At 42.9% G+C, this 19,236-nt stretch overlaps 2 non-coding genes across 2 annotated transcripts; one reads left to right on the top strand and one right to left on the bottom strand.

Moving 5' to 3' along the window:
- Window positions 1-5,541: 5,541 nt before the first annotated feature.
- Window positions 5,542-5,614, top strand: TRNAS-GCU (transfer RNA serine (anticodon GCU)). The gene has a single exon. It is a non-coding gene; the product is annotated as a tRNA-Ser (tRNA).
- Window positions 5,615-17,400: 11,786 nt separating this feature from the next.
- On the bottom strand, window positions 17,401-17,473 carry TRNAS-GCU (transfer RNA serine (anticodon GCU)). The gene has a single exon. It is a non-coding gene; the product is annotated as a tRNA-Ser (tRNA).
- Window positions 17,474-19,236: the final 1,763 nt, after the last annotated feature.

Here is a 19,236-nt window from a genome sequence, read left to right as displayed (position 1 = left end):
ACTTTTTTTTAAATAATGCATATAAAGAACACTAAATCAATAAAAAAAACATTACACAATACCATATATTTCACACAAGCACATACAATATACATATACTCTTTTTTATGTCAGTCCTCCCAGTTTCCCAGTCCCAGTAGAGTGTGTCTTCTTTCCCTTAAATAAAATAAATCGTAATTATCCTATATTGAGTATAAATTGAGTGACATGGCGTAAATCTGTGAAGGTGATGTCACGTCATATGTTTCGATATAAGTAGATATAATAAAAATACTAAGAAAAGAAGTCCGTTATAGTCCAACTAACTTTTCTGTATATGTGGCAGGGGCGCCACTAGCCATTTTAATGTTGCTAAGCATGCATATATGCTATGTTGTTGTGTATAATGTTCTTGAAACGACCTAAGAAATGAATATATTATTACGAATCTCTAATAATAATGTTAAAAATAAAACCGTGGTAAAAATTATTAATTTTATTGACAAATACTTAAGTTCTACTTTTTAAGATCATAATTTTATAAAAAATTAAAAAAACATTACCTGGGGAAATTCAAAAGTCTGCGGAATAAGCTGACATGATTATTTCATTATGTGTCATGTAATAGGTATACCCATAGATATATTATCCTAATGGGTATACCACCATATTGTGTGTACCTAGTATTTATATGTATAAACACAAATAGTGACTATAACTTTTAGAAAGTGTGACTTACGATATTTCAAAGACCTCAAACTATAACCTCAAACTATTAGCGGATTGCCTAAAAATTTAAAGTTATGATCAACTACTTATATAACATGAATTAGTAAAGTACGAGTAACTATACGTAGATTTCTAAGAGACAACAGCGACCGATGAAACGTTTCGCTGAGTGAATTTATACGTTGCGCGTGTTTTTGAATTTGCAATATCTCCTTAAATATTCATCCAAATGATATAGTGTAAAGCATAATTTTTATCTACATTAAATAAACAAAGTGACTTACATATTACTTTGGATAAAGTTTAATAATGAAATGGACAAAATAGGTTCGCAAATAGCCCAATATTTTTTATTCATATTTTAAAGATAATAATGCTTATTGTGAGTCACCCTTAATAGATAGACATATGTCATCGCAGACTTATTTGTAGGTTATTTAAAGAACTATAATTCTCTAGTACATTATTGTTATATATATCTTACGGTTTAAGCAGTGTAAGCCACGTAAGCGCCCGAAACTCGTTTTTAATGACGACATCGTTACCAAAAATTAAAATTATACTAATATACAGAAATCTATTTGCAAAAAAATGTAGCCTATGTCCTTTTTCGGGTCTCAAAGTATCTCTGTACAAAATTTCATCCAAATTGGGTCAGTGGTTTAGGCGTGACGAAGAGACAGACAGACAAAGTTACTTTCGCATTTATAATATTAGTAAGGATGTTTCGAACAGGCTACTTGTAATACGTGTATTGTCATTGGTAAATGAACGATTTACCGTTAAATATCAAAGGGATTAGTGGGCAATGGGACCAGAGCGTGATGTGGCTTCGTGCAGTTATATGAGTTCCTATAGAACCTGGGCTCTAACTGTTCACAATGGGCAATGGATCAGAGTAAAGTCGGGAGCGAATATTGTATGAATTGTAGCTTTCAATTCATGCATTTCTATGTTTTCATTTCTCTGTGCATTAAATTATGAATGTATTTTCGCCTAATAACAGCAGTTGCTATTGTGGTTTGAAGGGTTTGGTAAAAGAGACATACTTTGACGAAGAATTCTAAAGTCCTCAGGTATAGCGGCAAATCTGAGAAAACACTAAGTTGGATCGGCTGGATTGAGTGCTGTACCTTATATTTTATGTATTACTAGCTGACCCGGCAAACGTTGTGTTGCAATATAAATAAAAAAATGTTAAGGGTGAACAACCCTTATCACTAAGGGGTATGAAAAATAGATAGTAGCCGATTCTCAGACCTATTGAATACGCATATAAAATTTGGTGAAAATCGTTAATTAACATTGTGACACAAGAATTTTATATATAAGATATATGTACCAATTATAGCAGCGCTACACTGCTGGTGTAAGGCCGAAGTTGGCGAGGCGGTGGTGCCTCTAGAATCGAACCAAGAATGGTCTCCATGACGTCAGCTATGTCATGGAGTCATTTTTATTTTCTTCTTATCTTTCGTCATCGAGGGATTTTGGCCATAGTCAAGTATAAATAGATAGATTTCACACCCTCTTCAGAATTCTTTTACTCGAGTTATCAGGAGTGCAGATTACCGGAGTATTGTTTAAGCTATTTATTTCTAAAATTCACATACTTTTGAAAAATCTGAGTGCCTGGGGTTTGAACATCGGACCCCAAAATGAGAGATCACTAATCACTGCTGTATCATATATGCTTGTACTAGCAGACGGGCTACCTGATGGAAAGTAGTCACCGTCGCCTATGGACATTTGCAACACCAGAGGAGTCGCCAATGCATCGCCGGCTTTGAAGGAGAGTTCTTTTTACACACCTCTTGAAGAGTCCCATGTCATAGTCCTGAGGGAATACCTCAGGAGGAAGTTCATTCCACATTTTGCACGTACGCGGTAAAAATGACCGTGCAAACCGAACCGTGGAGGACCGCCACGGGTCACGCTGATGTGGATGGAACCTCATCCTTCGGCGAGTGGTGCGATGAAGGAAGGGTGATGTAGGCACCAGATCGAACAGTTCCTCACTTATTATAATCTTAATACCATGATGTATGAAATTTGAAAATTATATAATTATAAAGTATTTTTGTTTAGGATATTTAAATTTTAGAGTACGTACTTAAATATTTTTTTTTACACTACATGAGCAAATATATTTTTCTTATAATATAGGAGTAGCAGACGAGCATGCAGTCCACCTGATGGTAAGTGGCTACTGCCTCCCATGGACATCTGTAATCAACCCCATATAGGATTGGATATTCCTACCTAAGGTCGGCCACAGATGCGCCGCTACCCCTAAGGACTAAGCTGCAACGCCTCGGAAAAGTATGTCTCCCTTACCACACCCTTCAAATCAGAATACAGCAACGCTTAACACTGCTGTTACGGGGCAAAAATAGGTGAGAAGGTGGTGCCGCCGCAGTCGAACCACAAAGGGTTCTACCATCTATATTTATAATTAATTTTTAATATACAAATAAGTTGAAAACTCGCCTACTTATTGGATCCCTATGTCTCTTGCGTGAGTGGCCAAAGAAGTTTTAATATTATAGTTCAGTTATATTGCCTTTGATTTTAGTGTTAAATATTATTTGTAACTTATTATATTTCATCTCATCGATTTCTAAATAAAATTATATTATACAAACACTGCATGCATGTATTTTTTCTCGAAGAAGCGTTTTTTATTTTCCGACGCCATTCAAATGTTTCCGTAAGTAAAATAATAACCTTCGACACCTTTTGCTATTCTAAAGCTTTTTATAAAAAATAAAGATAAAAGCTTTCTATAAATATTAAATAGAATGGTGATTACATTTTATTTGAGCTAAGAAGGCGTCAAAACGCCTAATAGAAAATCCCCCTATTTTAATAAGGAACTGGCATTCATTTGGAAAAAATGAATAAAAACCTAATAAATATGAACGATGGCAGCGCCCTCGCTTTGCAAATAATTAAAAGTATAATAATTGCGGAGTAAATAAACCTTGTCTTATAATAATTTTATGCATATTTCACAAACTAATTTGGGCTTGGTGTCGATCCAATTATGCGAGTTGTCCAACGCAAGGGGCCGCTGTAGTTTTAATATTCAACCCCTCGGCAATAAAAAGTGTGCGATTATTGGATTACATTGTTAGTATAGGTAGTTGCCAAGGATCAAAATTGACGGAGCAGACACGCTACTTTTGATCGGTCATTCACGATTTCACGACTAGTTATTATCATCATCATCATCAACCCATTACTGTCCCACTGCTGGGCACGGATTTCCTGTCAGAATGATAAGGTTTAGGACTTAGTCAACCGCGCTCCCAAGTGTGAATTGGTAGACTTCATATAGCTTTGAAAACTTTTTTAAGATTTCTCAGGTATTCTAAGGCAGGTTTCCTCACGATGTTTTCCTTCACCGTTTAAGCAAGTGATAATTAATTTCTAATACACACATAACTATGAAAAAACAGACAATGCAACATCAGCAGAGATCGTTTGTGTACAGGCAAGACAAGACGCGTAATGTGGCAGATCTAACCAGACTTAACCGAATAGACGCGACCGATGATACGCTCGACGCATTTTCCGTCAGATATGTACCGACCCTATAGGTTCTTTACTCTTAAAAAAAAGTGAGCAAACACTAGGAAAGTTTGCAAATTGATAATATAGGGATTTTAGTATAAGTAAGTAATTATATGTAGGTATAAGGCTTTTGGTTACAAATCAAATTAAAGTATGGAATCGTTTTTGAAAATTCCATACTTACACGAGGTAAGATGGGGTTTATTGATATTTTGTATTATGATTTATCACGCGTAGGAAGTCGTGGGTACCCGCAGTTACCCGCGACTTCCTATCAGTGCCTACACTGTACCTGTGCTTACACAATCAAGATATCTTTAGTCAACGTATGAAATCCTGAACAGAACTAAGCAGTCTACTACTAAGAATTCACTTGGAACAACCCCATCTGTTTCATAAGCCGAAAATGAGACTGGAGTACTATACCCTTACCATGAGTTTACAAAATATCCCACAATTTTACGTTACGTTTACTCAATTCATTATTCTGTTCCGTTTGCTTAGTTGACTGAGTAAACGTAACAATAAGTGCTCAAGTCTATGTCTACCTCGCATGTTCGCAAAAAAGAGAGACAAAACATAAAGCGCCATTTGTTAATTTAGATACTTAATGTTACGTTACTGACACTATAGTTCTGATACAATCCGCTAGGCACTGATTGGAATTTGTATGGGCAAATATGTAAACATATACCAAAACAGTCATATTTGTCAAAACGTAAAAACTCATGGTAAGGGTACTGTTCGCATCTGTGGGTGTCGCACTACCCACTACAATAACATTTTAGCCTACTTTATTCCGTATCACACTTACATCGTCCCAAACCCCAAAGGTCTCCAATCGGTTAGAACTTTAATCTTTACACCACTATGTTACTTACGTGTAACTTGGGCAACAAATTAAGCCTTTTACTTGTTTCAAGATGCTCTTAGAGCCTTTATAGTATTGAGGATAAGATATAATTAGTAGCACGTGGTGTGTTCGCTGAAGCGGTGTAGTTTCATAAAGTCCATATCTTCGAATAATCTGAATTTTCGTATGGACATGTATTTTGACCTGCTTATTACAAATATTCTAAGCGATCTATCCACAAATTTCATTTCCAAGGCCTAATTTAAATACTTCATTTCATGATAAAAAGTAAGCCAGCGAAAAAAATATAATTTAGAGACAAAAACATTGTAAACAGACACAATCAATATTTTAAAAGTATATAGAGTGCAAACTGTAGCAAAATTTCGCCCTCATCTAGAAGAGCTCTCGTGGCGCAGTGGTTAGCGCGTTCGGCTGCTAAGCTGGGAGGCGGTGGTTCGATTCCACCCGAGAGCATACCTGGGACATTTCATGCTTTTTTGTTTAAATTTGTCTTTTTTTCTTTTTTGAATCCTTTCTTCTCTTTTAAATATATTGTACCCTTTTTTATTATTGTAATTTTGTTCTTAATAAATAAATTTGTATGTAACAATAAAAATAAGTAAATTATACAATAAAAAAAAAATTAAAAATAATAATATTTTAATTATATATTTTTTTTAATTTAAATTTTACATTACTTTAAATTTTACGTAATCTTAAAGACTTATTTTTTGGTCAAGTTTTATATAAGTTGTATATCTATATATATATATCTAAATAATACGAGGCCGATTTTGATAAAAACTAAAATTGCATCATTACTTTTTTAAAATAACTTTTTGCCTAGCCGGGAATCGAACGAGTTCATTTTGGAAAAAAAAAAATACATCCTCTATATTATTCCACTATCTGATAGTGTTGCGTATAAGGATCAAAATCTGAGAAGTAATGATAAATGACAAACTAAAGGAAAAGCCTCGATTTAAAGAAAATACTTATTTTTTAATATTAATTTGGCAGTTAACTTCCCGCCATTGATCAATTTTAACATTTCGCGTATCAACAATTTTTTTGGCTCAATACTTAAAATCACTCGAAACGGACGTTTTGTTCTCCAAGAATTTATATTTTTATGTCCGACATAGTTAAGGTTATTTTTAGGACCATTATAATAGATTTAACTTGCTATGGGCGGAGTTTCGTTTACTACAGATGTAGTAAACGAAACTCCGAAAATCTGTAGACACTATCAGGTAGTGGAATAATATAGGTGTATTTTTTTTTCAAAATGAACTCGTTCGATTCCCAGCTAGGGAAAAAGATATTTAAAAAAACGAATGATGCAGTTTTAGTTTTTGTCAAAATCGGCCTCGTAACTCCTTTCAGCATTTTTCGCTAATCCTTATAGTTTGGTATTTGGCCTTGAAGGCCCGTTTGAAAAATCACCCTGTATATATATATATCTGTAATTATAATTTGTAATTGCTATTGTATAAAATTTGATTTCAAATAACATATATTTACTTAGATATAAGTAATTTGAAATTAAAAATCTGTGCTACACAGATTTCCTTTGGTAGTTTGAGGGGTTGCTTCCCACGAATAACATTATGGCAGGATAGCATCTTACTATCCTTCTGCTGGGCTCGGTTTTCGTTTGAGTAAGGGGGATGTAGGCTATTCTCTATATTGCTGGCCAAGTGAGAATTGGTAGAGATCACACGACTTTCACGAATACAAATAATTCGCCAAGTACGTGTCGAACTCGCACATGGACGCTTCCGTACCACTAATGTTCATTCTTTTTTACTTATTTTTATTCATTTTATTATTTTCAACAATACTTAGTTATATGACAAAACAATAGATGGCGTTGGGGTGATCATGAATGATACGTACACAACGTATAATAAAATTAAAATAACTTTATTAAAATATGTTTTATGGTTCTTATTTAATATAATAAATACCAGTTATGGTGGTAAACGGATTGTAAAAATTTTCTGAGGTTCCGTTTTTACCCTTTGGGTACGGAACTAAATGAGTTCAAATTAAGTATTCACTAACAGTTAACCGCGGCTTCGTGATAAATAATAATACAAAATATAAGTAACCCCATCTTACGTCGTGTAGATATGGAGTTTTCAAAAACGATTCCATACTTTAATTTGATTTGTAACCAAAAGCCTTATACCTACATATAATTACTTAGTTATAGTAAATTTCACTTGGATAACTATAAACTCACGGATTTCCATAACACATTCTACCCCTATATTATCAGTTTGCAAACTTTCTTAGTGTTTGTTTACTTTATTTAAGAGTAGAGAACGTATAGACGAACCTATTGACCGGAACCTATTGACGGAGCCGACAACATACCGGTTTCACTCGCAAAGAGTTCCGGGTTCGATTCCCAAGCGGACAGACACCTGAATGAAAATTTAGATATCTGTATCCTTACCATGAGTTTTCAAAACAATTTTACGTTACGTTTCTCAATCCATTATGCTGTTCCGTTTGCTTCAGTAGACTGAGTAAACGTTACAATAAGTAAGTGCTCAAGTGTTTTTGTCTGCCTCACATGTTCGCAAAAACGAGAGAGAAAACATAAAGCGCCATTTTGTCAATTTAGACATTTAATGTTACGTTACTGACACTATAGCTCTGATACAATCCGCTAAGGGCGCTGATTGGAATTTGTATGGGCAAATACGTAACCAAATACCAAAACAGTCATATTTGTCAAAACGTAAAACTCATGGTAAGAGTACTGTATTGTGTTTTTGTATGTTCTCCTCTGGGTGTTTGTATTCGTCCTTATACGTCCATGTCACGTGAGTCTACAGAGAATCCTACTTTAAACCTGTAAGGTTCCCATATAAAGTCCAAAGACCTACAATTGGATAAATCAGCAAGTGGAGGTTAACATTTTACACCAGTACCTACTGCACAACGAGGTCCGCGGGCTGCATGTGACCCGTGACACTCTCCGGCCCGCGGACCTTTCTGGAATCTGTCGCCCATGTTACCTGAAATTATAGAGACAATGTAATACTTTTAAATTCCTTTTTTGCCGATAAAAATGAGTATACTGGTATTAAACATACTACACGACATATTTCACGACCTTTTTTACTTCTTGTTTTCTACTACATTACATCCTTCAGCCGAAGATAACAATTCATAACATTTATGTTATTATGTAGAAGTAGGTGTGGTGGTGGTGCCTCCGGAGTCGAACCGCAAATGTTCACTGCGACTGCGTTCGGCGCTGCTCTGGAGCTGTGCACACAACCCCCCACACGCGCGAGTGCGACGACCGGCGTAGCCGGCTAAAACTTACTTGGCCCCCCAACACCCACCCTTTGATAGCAAAGGGGCCCGGTGTTGGGAAGATCCACGCAAGAAGATCGGCTGCAAAAATAAGGCGGTGGCGGAAGATTCCAAACTACCCCCCCGATGGACCCTGAAGAGGGAGAAGGCGGGAAGGAGCGAGATGGGAAGAAGAAATCTCGCCCTACCCTCAAATTGGCGGCAGAAGAGGGAGACGGTGGCAAGCGAGACGGAAGAGGAGTTTCTCGCCCTACCCCCCAACTGGCGGCAGAAGAGAGGGAAAGTAGTAGACGAGTGAGCGGGACAGCCGCGGAACTCGGTAAACCATCCCGACTGCCCCCCAGGAAGATCGTGGTGCGTGATATCCTCACAGGCGCCCACGTTCCGGTCTCGAAACCCCTGGGGGCGCAGCTCGATGAAATCGTGGCGCGAAGAGGATCCGGGAGGCCCCTGAAGTTCGCCGGCCAACCCAAGACGGGAGAAGCCGGCGCAACAGCAAGACCCCCGAAAACCCGAAGGGAGCCATCGTCATCACCGGAGTCCCAACAGCTCCCGGCCAAGGCCATGAGAGTGGGCGCCGCGGATGATGAAAGTTTAAGTTCGAGCACAACATCCACTCCAACCGAATCCGAATATGAAGAGGCGAAGGAAGAGGGCGCTGGCGTGGAGGCTGATACTGCTGTGTTTGTGGTAAGACGCGAACGCACTTTTAGGTCCCCCCCGCGTTCCCCTACCCCCCCATCTCCGTCCACAGGGACCGCGGCCATGGACGCCGGGCTGGACTCGACGTCCTACGCCGCTCTGGCAGCGACGCCGTCGCCGGCGCCCAGGGCCGCGACCCCACCAATCCGTCCACCCACGCCCCTCGCTCCCGCATCCCCCGTAGCCACTTCGTCACGGATGGGGTCGTATGCGGACCCGCAGCCAGGGACGTCTTATGCCGCGGTGCTGACTACGCCAGCACCCCCGCGCACATCGTCACCGAAGGCACCAGTACCTTCACGAGGTAACCCCCCCTCCCAGCAGGCCTCGAGTGCTGCAGCGGCCGGGAAGGCGTACCCCCCCCTGGTGGTGGAGCGGATGCCGAACTGGCCCACCCACTTCGCGGCGCTGCGGGACAAACTGGGTCGCGCACCTAACGCGCGGCCCTTTGGACAGGGCATAAGGTTTATGCCAGCGACGGCGGAAGAGTACCGGGTTGTCCAACGGTACTTGACGGACTTGTCCGCCACGGAACCAGGGCTCTCCTGGTTCTGTTATACTATGCAGGATGACCGCCCCACAAAGGTGGCAGTCAAAGGCCTGCCTAGTATGACGGACCCGGATGCAGTCACCGAAGCCCTAAAAAGGCTTGGCTTCCCGGCTCGTTTCGCCCGTCATATTCCACCTAGGCGAGGTAAGCCCGGCTGCGTGTACTACGTGCAGCTGGACCGGATGGCCGAAGCAGAGCTCGCGCGCCTCTACGGGGTAAGCGAGCTCCTGTTCATGCCGGGGGTGGTCATCGAGGCGTGGAGGGGTCGTTTCGGCCCCCCCCAGTGTCACCGCTGCCAGGCGGTGGGGCACTCCTCGGTGAACTGCCACCGGCCGGCCAGATGCGTCCGCTGCGCGGGGTCCCACGTCGTCGGGGACTGCCCAGAACCGAGGGACGCGACCCCTAAGTGCGCCAACTGCCGCGGGGCGCACACGTCCAACAACAGGGCGTGTGCGTACCTGAAAAAGATGGCGCGCGTCAGGGGGATGAACGTCCCTCCGCCCCGTCCACCCGTCCCAGCATCAACATCCGCCCGCAAGCCATCCGCGACCGCCGCCAGGGAGCCAGTACCCCAGCGAGTCGTGGAGGAGTTCGCGCCCACCGAGGGCGCATCACTCATGGCGCCGGCCAACCTCCCTGCTCCGCGCGGCACGAGGGCGCAGGGCAGCAGGAGGAAGGCCAAGAGGCACCAGCGGAGGTCCGAGCAGCAGGTGGAAACACAGGCTGCGCGGCCTCCGCTGCCTAAACCGAAAGCGACATCTCAGCCGCGCCCCCCGGTGGTCAGCGCTAAGTCCGCTGCCGCACCGGCACCGACTCCGGCAGAACACCGGCCACCTCCTCCAGCACCGACTCCAGCCCCGGTAGCTGCACAGGCGGCCTCCTCCTCCCACAAGGGAAAGGGTAAGGGCAAAGGCAAAAAGTCGCAGCGGGAACCGGAAGTCCCCACGGCCCCTCCGAGCCCCACTCCTCGCCCACGGTCGGTTTACTTTCCGACCCCTGCTCCTCGCCCACTACAGGCTCTGGGGATAAATACGCCGGCCGATGAACTGGTGGAGGCAATCGCCGCCATCAGCGAGGCCATTGCGCGGTACCCAGAGCTTGTGGGGGCGATTAAAAGTGTGATCTCGAACGCTCTCGGGTTCCAATATGGCAGTACAACTTAGGCTGCTGTATTGGAACCCGGGAGGCAACCTCCCAAAACACCAACACGGGCTCAGGCGTCTCGTCCAGGAGCAGGACGTTCACGTGGTGCTCCTGGGCGAGACGAAGCTGCGCCCGGCCCAAGACTTCCGGTTGCCCAACTACTTCGTGTACCGCCGCGACGAAATATCACCGCAGGGCATAGCCTACAGGGGCACTGCCATAGCGGTTCGTCGCGATGTGGTACACGATGTACTACCGCTCCCGCCGTTCACTCACACACGTTCCATCGGGGCGGTGGTGAGTGCGGCGGGCCAGGAGCTGCGGCTGTTTGCAGCCTATAGACCGCCTGGACCCCTCTTTGACCCGCAGGACATCCATACCATCCTGGACGATGGTGCTGCGACCTTACTGACCGGCGACCTCAATGCCAAGCACAAGGCTTGGGGATCCAGAATCGCCAACCAGGTGGGACGCAAGCTGTACGAAGACTCTGAGGCGAATGGCTACGAGGTGATTGGGCCAGAATCACCCACGCACATTCCCTCGGACGAGTCCCCATCGTCCCGATGTCCTGGACATAGTGCTCCACAGGGGTCTCCGTTGTCCCGTCCATGTGGAGGTGCTGTATGATCTGGACACTCAGCACCTCCCCATACTCATCACGCTTGGCCTAGGGGCCGATTCAGTGGCATTCCAGCGCCAGTCTCGAAGGGTGGACTGGGGAGCTTTTCAAGCCACCATGGGTGGCGTTAAACTCACCCATTCGCTGCACACGCCGGAGGGGGTGGAAGCGGCGGCCAGCGCCTTCTCGGCTTCAGTCCGGGAGGCGCTGGACGCAGCAACCACCCTCACACCAAAGACGCACAGACGCGCGCGGCTCCCAGCCCACCTGGAGAGGAAACTGGCATACAAACGTTTATTACGCCGTCTATGGGCGCGCACCCGCTGCCCCCGGGTCAAGCGTGACCTCAATGCCGTGGCGGAGGAGTTGACTGCTGAGATGGCGGAGTACCGTGGAGCCACCTGGGAGGCGAGAGTCGACCAGGCTGGCGAACACGAGACCTCACTCTTTCATCTCAGCAGGCAGCTCACCCGAGCCAAAGCACCCGTCTGCCCACTTCTAAATGGGGCGGGCAGGCGGTGCTACGCACCAAAGGACAGGGCGGAGATCCATGCGGAGCATCTAGAAGAGCAATTCTCTCCTCATCCCGCATCCGCCGCCGTCGCCGAACACCACGAGATCGTGGAGGCGTGGGTAGAGGACTTCCTCGGGCGTCCGACACCGCCACCCCAGGGCTTGGAGTTCATCTCCCCCTCGGAGACGCGGAAGGTCGCCTTGCGCCTACCGAAGCGCAAGGCGCCAGGCCCCGATGGTGTGCCGAATATGGCGTTGGCAATGCTGCCAAGAGGAGCTCTAGTCACTATGACTAGGCTCTTCAACGGCATACTTCGCACGGGCTACTTCCCTTCCATCTGGAAGTTGGGGAAGGTGATAGTTCTCCCGAAGCCGGGGAAAGACCGCCGTCTCCCGGCTAGCTACCGTCCCATCACGCTATTGCCCACCATAGCGAAGCTGTTCGAGAGGCTGGCGCTGAAGCGACTGCAACCGTCACTTGTTTTAAGGGACGAGCAGTTCGGCTTCCGCGCCGGTCACTCGACTACGCTTCAGCTCACACGGGTGATCCACCACCTTACAAGCGAGGCCAACTACGGACGACACACGGTCGGCGTCTTTCTCGATATCGAGAAGGCGTTCGACCGCGTATGGCATCCTGGTCTCGTTTTTAAGTTGTTGGAGTCGCCCGTGCCGGCTTTGCTGGTGCGGTTAATAGCGTCGTTCTTAGATGGGCGGAAGTTCTATGTATCGGTAGAGAACGTCGCCTCAGACCCCCGCCCAATACGTGCGGGCGTGCCGCAAGGCAGCTGCCTCTCGCCACTACTCTACGCACTCTACACAAACGACATTCCCACCCTCGAAGGTCACCTCGAGGAATGGGAAAGGGACGTGGAACTCGCGTTGTTCGCGGACGACAGCGCGTACTTCGCGTCCTCTCGTGATCCTGTGCTAGCAACACGCAGGATGCAGCGCTTGCTGGACCTGCTCCCAGAGTGGCTGGACAAGTGGCGTATGGCCGTCAACGTCGGTAAGACGGTCGCGACACTTTTCAGCCGCAGGCGTACTATGCCGCCGCCGCTACGTTTCCGTGATCGGGAAGTAGCTTGGCAGCCCACAGTTAGGTACTTGGGATGTCACATTGATCGCTCGCTGCACATGAAGCCCCAGGTGGACCACGCGATCCGACAGGCCCGTGCTGCACGAGCGATGCTCCGACCAGTGCTGGCATCCCATCTACCGACCCGCACCAAACTAAGGGTGTACAAGTTGTACGTCCGATCACGCCTAACTTACGCGGCACCAGCATGGTACGCTCTGGTGTCAGAGTCCAATCGCAAGCGTATCCGTTCCGTGCAGAGCCAGGCCCTGAGAACGATCGTGGGGGCGGGCCGCTATGTTCGGAACGACGTGTTGGAGCGCGACCTCAAGGTTCCGACCGTGGACAGGTTTGTGGCCAGGTTGGCGCATCGTATGTACGCATGCGCCGACAATGGGCCACATGCCCATCTGAGAGGTTTCGCGCCCCTTCACGCTCGACCCCCCGACGGTCGCCCGCTCCCTCGTGAACTCGAGGGGCAGGTGTCCTCCGACCATCTGGAGGACTGAAAATCTGCACACGCAGCCTAGCACAGGTCACGTTAGGACCAACAGCTGCACCGCTGCCTCACGGCAGCCTACAACACCGGTGGGCAGTGTACCCACTGAGGAGATTGCCCGGGTAAGGAGGGATCCCTCGAGGCCCGTAGACCCTGCGCCAAGCGGCGAAGTCACGCCGCGGCATAGGACGACCGCTTTCGTTTCGTTCGTTCGCAAATGTTCTACCACCTTCAAAAAACGACATAAATAATAACAAGACGAAAACCAAAACAATTGCACCTCAGTAACATCTCTGTTTAAATGCTAAAACCAAACAAGGAACAGCGGTGCAGAATTTAATTAAAAATTATTCCCGTTTTCATTTCTGTTTTAATCAAAGTTTGGGAGACGCGAAGTGCAACTGCGAAAACAAAAACAAGTACATTTGAATCCGGCACTGTTATGATAGTATATTAGCGACGTAAATGAGACTTGTTTACTATATTCTAGGCTACTTCTTAGAGTTGAAATATGTATTTCCTATTCGCCCGAGTATGAGGACTGTACCCTTAGTATAAGTTATTACATTTTTACAAAAATGACTGTTTTGGTATTTGCTTAATTATTTGCCCATACATTTCCAATCAGCGCCCCTAGCGGACCTTGCCTAAAATATTTCTTTACGCAAGATATTTTTTATAATATGGGAGTAGAAGTCAGGCATTTCCACCTGATATTAAGTGGCTACTGCTGAACAGGGTTACAGTATCTAAATGGGGGCTTCAGCGGTTGCGGGCGGGAAGAATGGGAGGTCTAACCGTCTAGCCAGCGACATAGGGGAGAAGCACTGTATGTGAGGCCGCATACCTTCCACACGTAAACACCAAAAGATGTAGAAGGTGGTATTACCGGTGACGTGGGCGGGACCGTGGGTACCTTCGGTTTCTATAGGTTCGTGATTGTTTTTCATACACCACGGGATCATTTTGATTTTTGCAGTGTTTACTTTATTGGTCAGAGAATGACATATACTGTTTATCCTTGAAAAAGTCATGGTTCCTATGGAATAGTATAATAATTGTATCCTACAGGAGGCGTATATTTAAAGGAATTTTATTATAGTTCACTAAATACAGTTTTAGCATATGTTCCTCAAGAAAGCTTGACTAATTTAAGTACAACAGTAACGAAACAAAAGTATGAAAAAAAGTCCTCTTATTAATTAAATTTTAATCCTTCTTTGTCATTAAATTTGGTACAAGTTAAACAACAACTTACCAAATGCAGACAGTACGGCTATAAGCCTGTAGTCACTGACATTTGATCCAGAAGTACTTTTTGGAACCGGAACTATACGGGATAGTTTCCATATATCCGGATATGTACAACTGGCCAAGCATACATTATATATGTACAATAAAGGCTCCATATACACATAGCGACAATCCCTAACGATGTATGGTGGGATGCCGTCCGGCCCCGCAGAGCGTTTCGGTTTAATATTTTTCAACGCCTGGTCTAGATCTTTATGAGTTATAGAGCCTATAACTCAAGTTATAGATATCTACATTAAAACCTATATCATTAACTGCTGTTAAACTACATTCTTCAGGATTGAGTTTAGGCGGTACGCGGCTGTATACTGATTGAAAGTAATTGGCAAACAATTGGGCACATTGGATATCAGGGACTAATGATCCATTGACCAGTACTTCTTTTACGTCTTTTTTTTACGTTTTTTTGGAAGCTATATAACCACAGAAAGAAACAGGATCGCGCAGTATATCGCGCTCCATTCGAGTTTTATAAGCGACAAAATCAGCTTTAATGTTCAACTTAACAAGCGCCCTATGTTGCAAAAACGCACAACGATATTTTCGATTCTTAGTTTTATTTTTAAGTTTATGATACATACGTTTAGCTTTTATGTTTCGTTTTGTTAGCGGCGTGTACCACACAGGGTAATTGTACCGAGGATGTACCGCCACACGCTGTTTGATTGGAACGCAGCTATCTATACAATTATTAAGTAACTCATAAAAACTGTCAACAACTTGATTTGCATCACTTATACTTAACAATGATTTCCAGTCAACCGATGCAAGTTTAGCATATAAGACTTGAAAATCTGCTTTGTAGAAATTCCAATCAGTACTAGCACTGCCCTCAGACAATTGTCTACATTCCGGCTCAAAGTGACGTTCTATTTGTATTTCATGAGGAGGATGATAAACGTCTGGAGTAGTGATGACGTCTACCACCCCAACTCAAACTTCCCAACCGTCTCAGTGACCAGGATTAAATCCAACGTATTACCATCAAGATTAACAACTGTATTTACCTGCTGCAGTCCGCAAGACACCAGGAGACACTCAAAGCTTGCATTGACAGAAGAGTTCGCAGAATTTAAGTTAAAGTCTCCACTTATTAACAATGTTTTATACTTCGAACATAGTGTCACTATAACGTGAAAAACATAAAGATATTTTTTTTCATCCGTTTTAGGCGGTATATAAACACACAATATTACAATTAATATATTATTACGCATGCACAACGCAGCACAGATTAGGTCACATACTGTACTAGTATTATCCACGCGCACAGGCTGCAACTTAAACTTTGGTGAGGCTATTATAGCTACTCCACCACCTTTCCTTACACCAGGTCTGTCATGCCTCAGAATATGGTATCTGGGAGGCACAACTTCTGCGTCTGTAATGCTAGCATTAAGCCACGTCTCAGCAAGAAGTAACACATCCGATTGTGACGCGATAATTTCAGACGAAACTCGATGTAGTTTTGTTCGTAGACCGCGCACATTCTGATAATAGATTGTCAATATACTCTCTTTATTACTTCCTGTATTGCTATCTATTTTATGGTGCAGACTTGTGCGAGACTCTCCTCCGAAACCACTCATTTAGTTGCATGTTTGGAGGCCAATTTTCTGCGGTCATAAATAACTCAAACGCACTATCAGGAACCGCAACCATGAATGAAGCATAATATGTATGCTTTAACTGTACCTTTTTCACTTTATATGGCATTTCGGAAGGCCTTTTCTTTACCATATAAGCCAGCAATATCTCCGCCGTGGTGTCATAACGTAACGACCATACATGAATAGTACGCGTTTTTTCTATAGCGGCAAGTTCACTGTCAACATCACCAATGCCTCGAATAACGGGACGCCGATGTTTACGTTTCTTAACTGTAGTCCATTGCTCCATTAGCTCATTCCCGCTCGCCGCTTCTTCGTAGTGCCCTATCAATGGTACCGCAATATCACATGTCCGTCCTTGCGGCGCCAGCTCACGGCTAGGCGCGGGGGCGATCTTGGGTCGTAGGGCGGGCGGTTGTAAGACTCCAATTGGCTCGGCATGAGGAACCCGTTCCGCAAAGTCGTCGTTATCACTCGTGCTCGTCGGCGCGTCATCAGTCGCTTTATATATATATATATATATATATATATATATATATATATATATATATATATATATATATATATATTATACATATATATATGTTATACTATACATTATATATATATGTTATACCATAAAACTGGACCAAAAAATAAGTCTTCAAGGTTATGTAAAGTTTAAAATAATGTAAAAATTAAATAAAAAAAAATAATATAATTTTTAATTTATTATTTTTTTTTTGTATAATTTATTTATTTTATATGTTACATACAAAATTAACAGTTATAAACAATTATAAAGAACAAAATTACAATAATAATAAAAAAGGGTAGAATATATTTAAAAGAGAAGAAAGGATTCAAAAAAGAAAAAAAGACAAATTTAAACAAAAAGACATGGATATTCCAAATGCTCTCGGGTGGGATCGAACCACCGCCTCCCAGCTTAGCAGCCGAACGCGCTAACCACTGCGCCACGAGAGCTCTTCTAGTTGGGGCGAAATTTTGCTACAGTTTGCACTCTATACACTTTTACAATATTGATTGTGTTTGCAATGTTTTTGTCGCTAAATTATATTTTCTTTTGCTGGCTTACTTTTTGTCATGAAATGAAGTATTTAAATTAGGCCTTGGAAATGAAATTTGTGGATAGATCGCTTAGAATATTTGTAATAAGCAGGTCAAAATACATGTCCATACGAAAATTCAGATTAATCGGAGATATGGTCTTTATGAAACTACACCGCTTCAACGAACACACCACATTATATCTTATCCTCAATACTATTAAGGCTCTGAGAGCATCTTGAAGCAAGTAAAATGCTTAATTCGTTGCCCAAGTTACATGTAAGTAACATAGTGGTGTAAAGATTAAAGTTCTAACCGATTGGAGACCTTTGTGGGGTTTGGGACGATATGAGTGTGATACGGAATAAAGTAGGCTAAAATGTTACTGTAGTGTTATTGTTATTGTGTTATTGTATACTTACCATGTTACGTATTTACGTTTTGACTAATATGACTGGAAATTGTGGTATTTGTTTACGTATTTGCCCATACAAATTCCAGTCAGCTCCTAGTAGATTGTATCCTAGCGGATTGTATCAGAACTATAGTGTCAGTAACGTAACATTAACATTAACAAATGGCGCTTTATGTTTTGTCTCTCTTTTTTGCGAACATGTGAGGTAGACAAAAAGACTACTACGCAAACGGAACAGAATAATGAATTAAGTAAACATAACGTAAAATTGTGGGATGTTTTGTAAATTCATGGTTAGGGTATAGTACTCCAGTCTCATTTTCGGCTTATGAAACAGATGGGGTTGTTCCCAGTGAATTCTTAGTTCTTAGTAGTAGACTGCTTAGTTCTGTTCAGGATTTCATACGTTGACTAAAGATATCTTTTGCTGTTAATATATTTACTGTTTGTTTATTATAGAATGCGCTATTTGAATATCAGTCACTTATGGAATTAGGAGTAAGTTACTAATCTATGACTCGAGGTTATAAATTTAAAATTGAGGAATAGTTTTAGAAGTGCTAATTACAAATTACATTCTTTATGTTTTGATGAAGAATAATTTCTTTATGTTTCATGAAGATGTCATAGATTAGTATAGATACTTCGCCGCCTAAAGATTATATTATGCAACGCCAACTTCATCCCAACTAAAACAGGAGTTTTTGTGTCTACCATGACCACTTACCTTACCATCCCCCCACCGCCACTGTCCCTATGACCTAAGTTGTAAGTAAAGTAAAAAAATGGTCTCGATCGCGCAGATCACTGGGAAAATTTAGTGAATAAACCGGAATAAATGCAGTAAAACAAATATTTGAGATCTACAAATGTATGAGTTATAATAAATAATGAAGTTGATCTTAATTCACGGTTGAAATTAATTAGCCTGTATTTGATACCTTCCTTTTTCAATTGTTCTATGTTAAGTATACATTCTTTTACTAAATACTAGTTAGAAACTTAATGTCATTTTTATATCCTTAATCACAAAATAAAGTAAATTTCGTCAGTTTGAAGTTTACTGGCCAGTGATTTTGCATTGATAGTTAGCTATGGCGAGCGCTCAGTGGCCAGTATGATGGCCACATGTTTTTTTGGATTTTCTCGAAAAATATTGAATTTCAAAAAGTTTTATTATAATATACCTTTTAATTTTATGGCATAGAACATATTACTAACATAAATTATTAAGATTTCCAAAAAAAGTGAGGGTGTGTGTTAA

This window comes from Epargyreus clarus, unplaced genomic scaffold, assembly GCF_041222505.1.
Source record: "Epargyreus clarus isolate Ecla_fem2 unplaced genomic scaffold, WU_Ecla_fem_2.2 ptg000007l, whole genome shotgun sequence".
Taxonomy (NCBI): domain Eukaryota; kingdom Metazoa; phylum Arthropoda; class Insecta; order Lepidoptera; family Hesperiidae; genus Epargyreus; species Epargyreus clarus.
The sequence above is the reverse complement of the archived record's forward strand: the minus strand, read 5'-3'. Positions and strand labels throughout refer to the sequence as shown.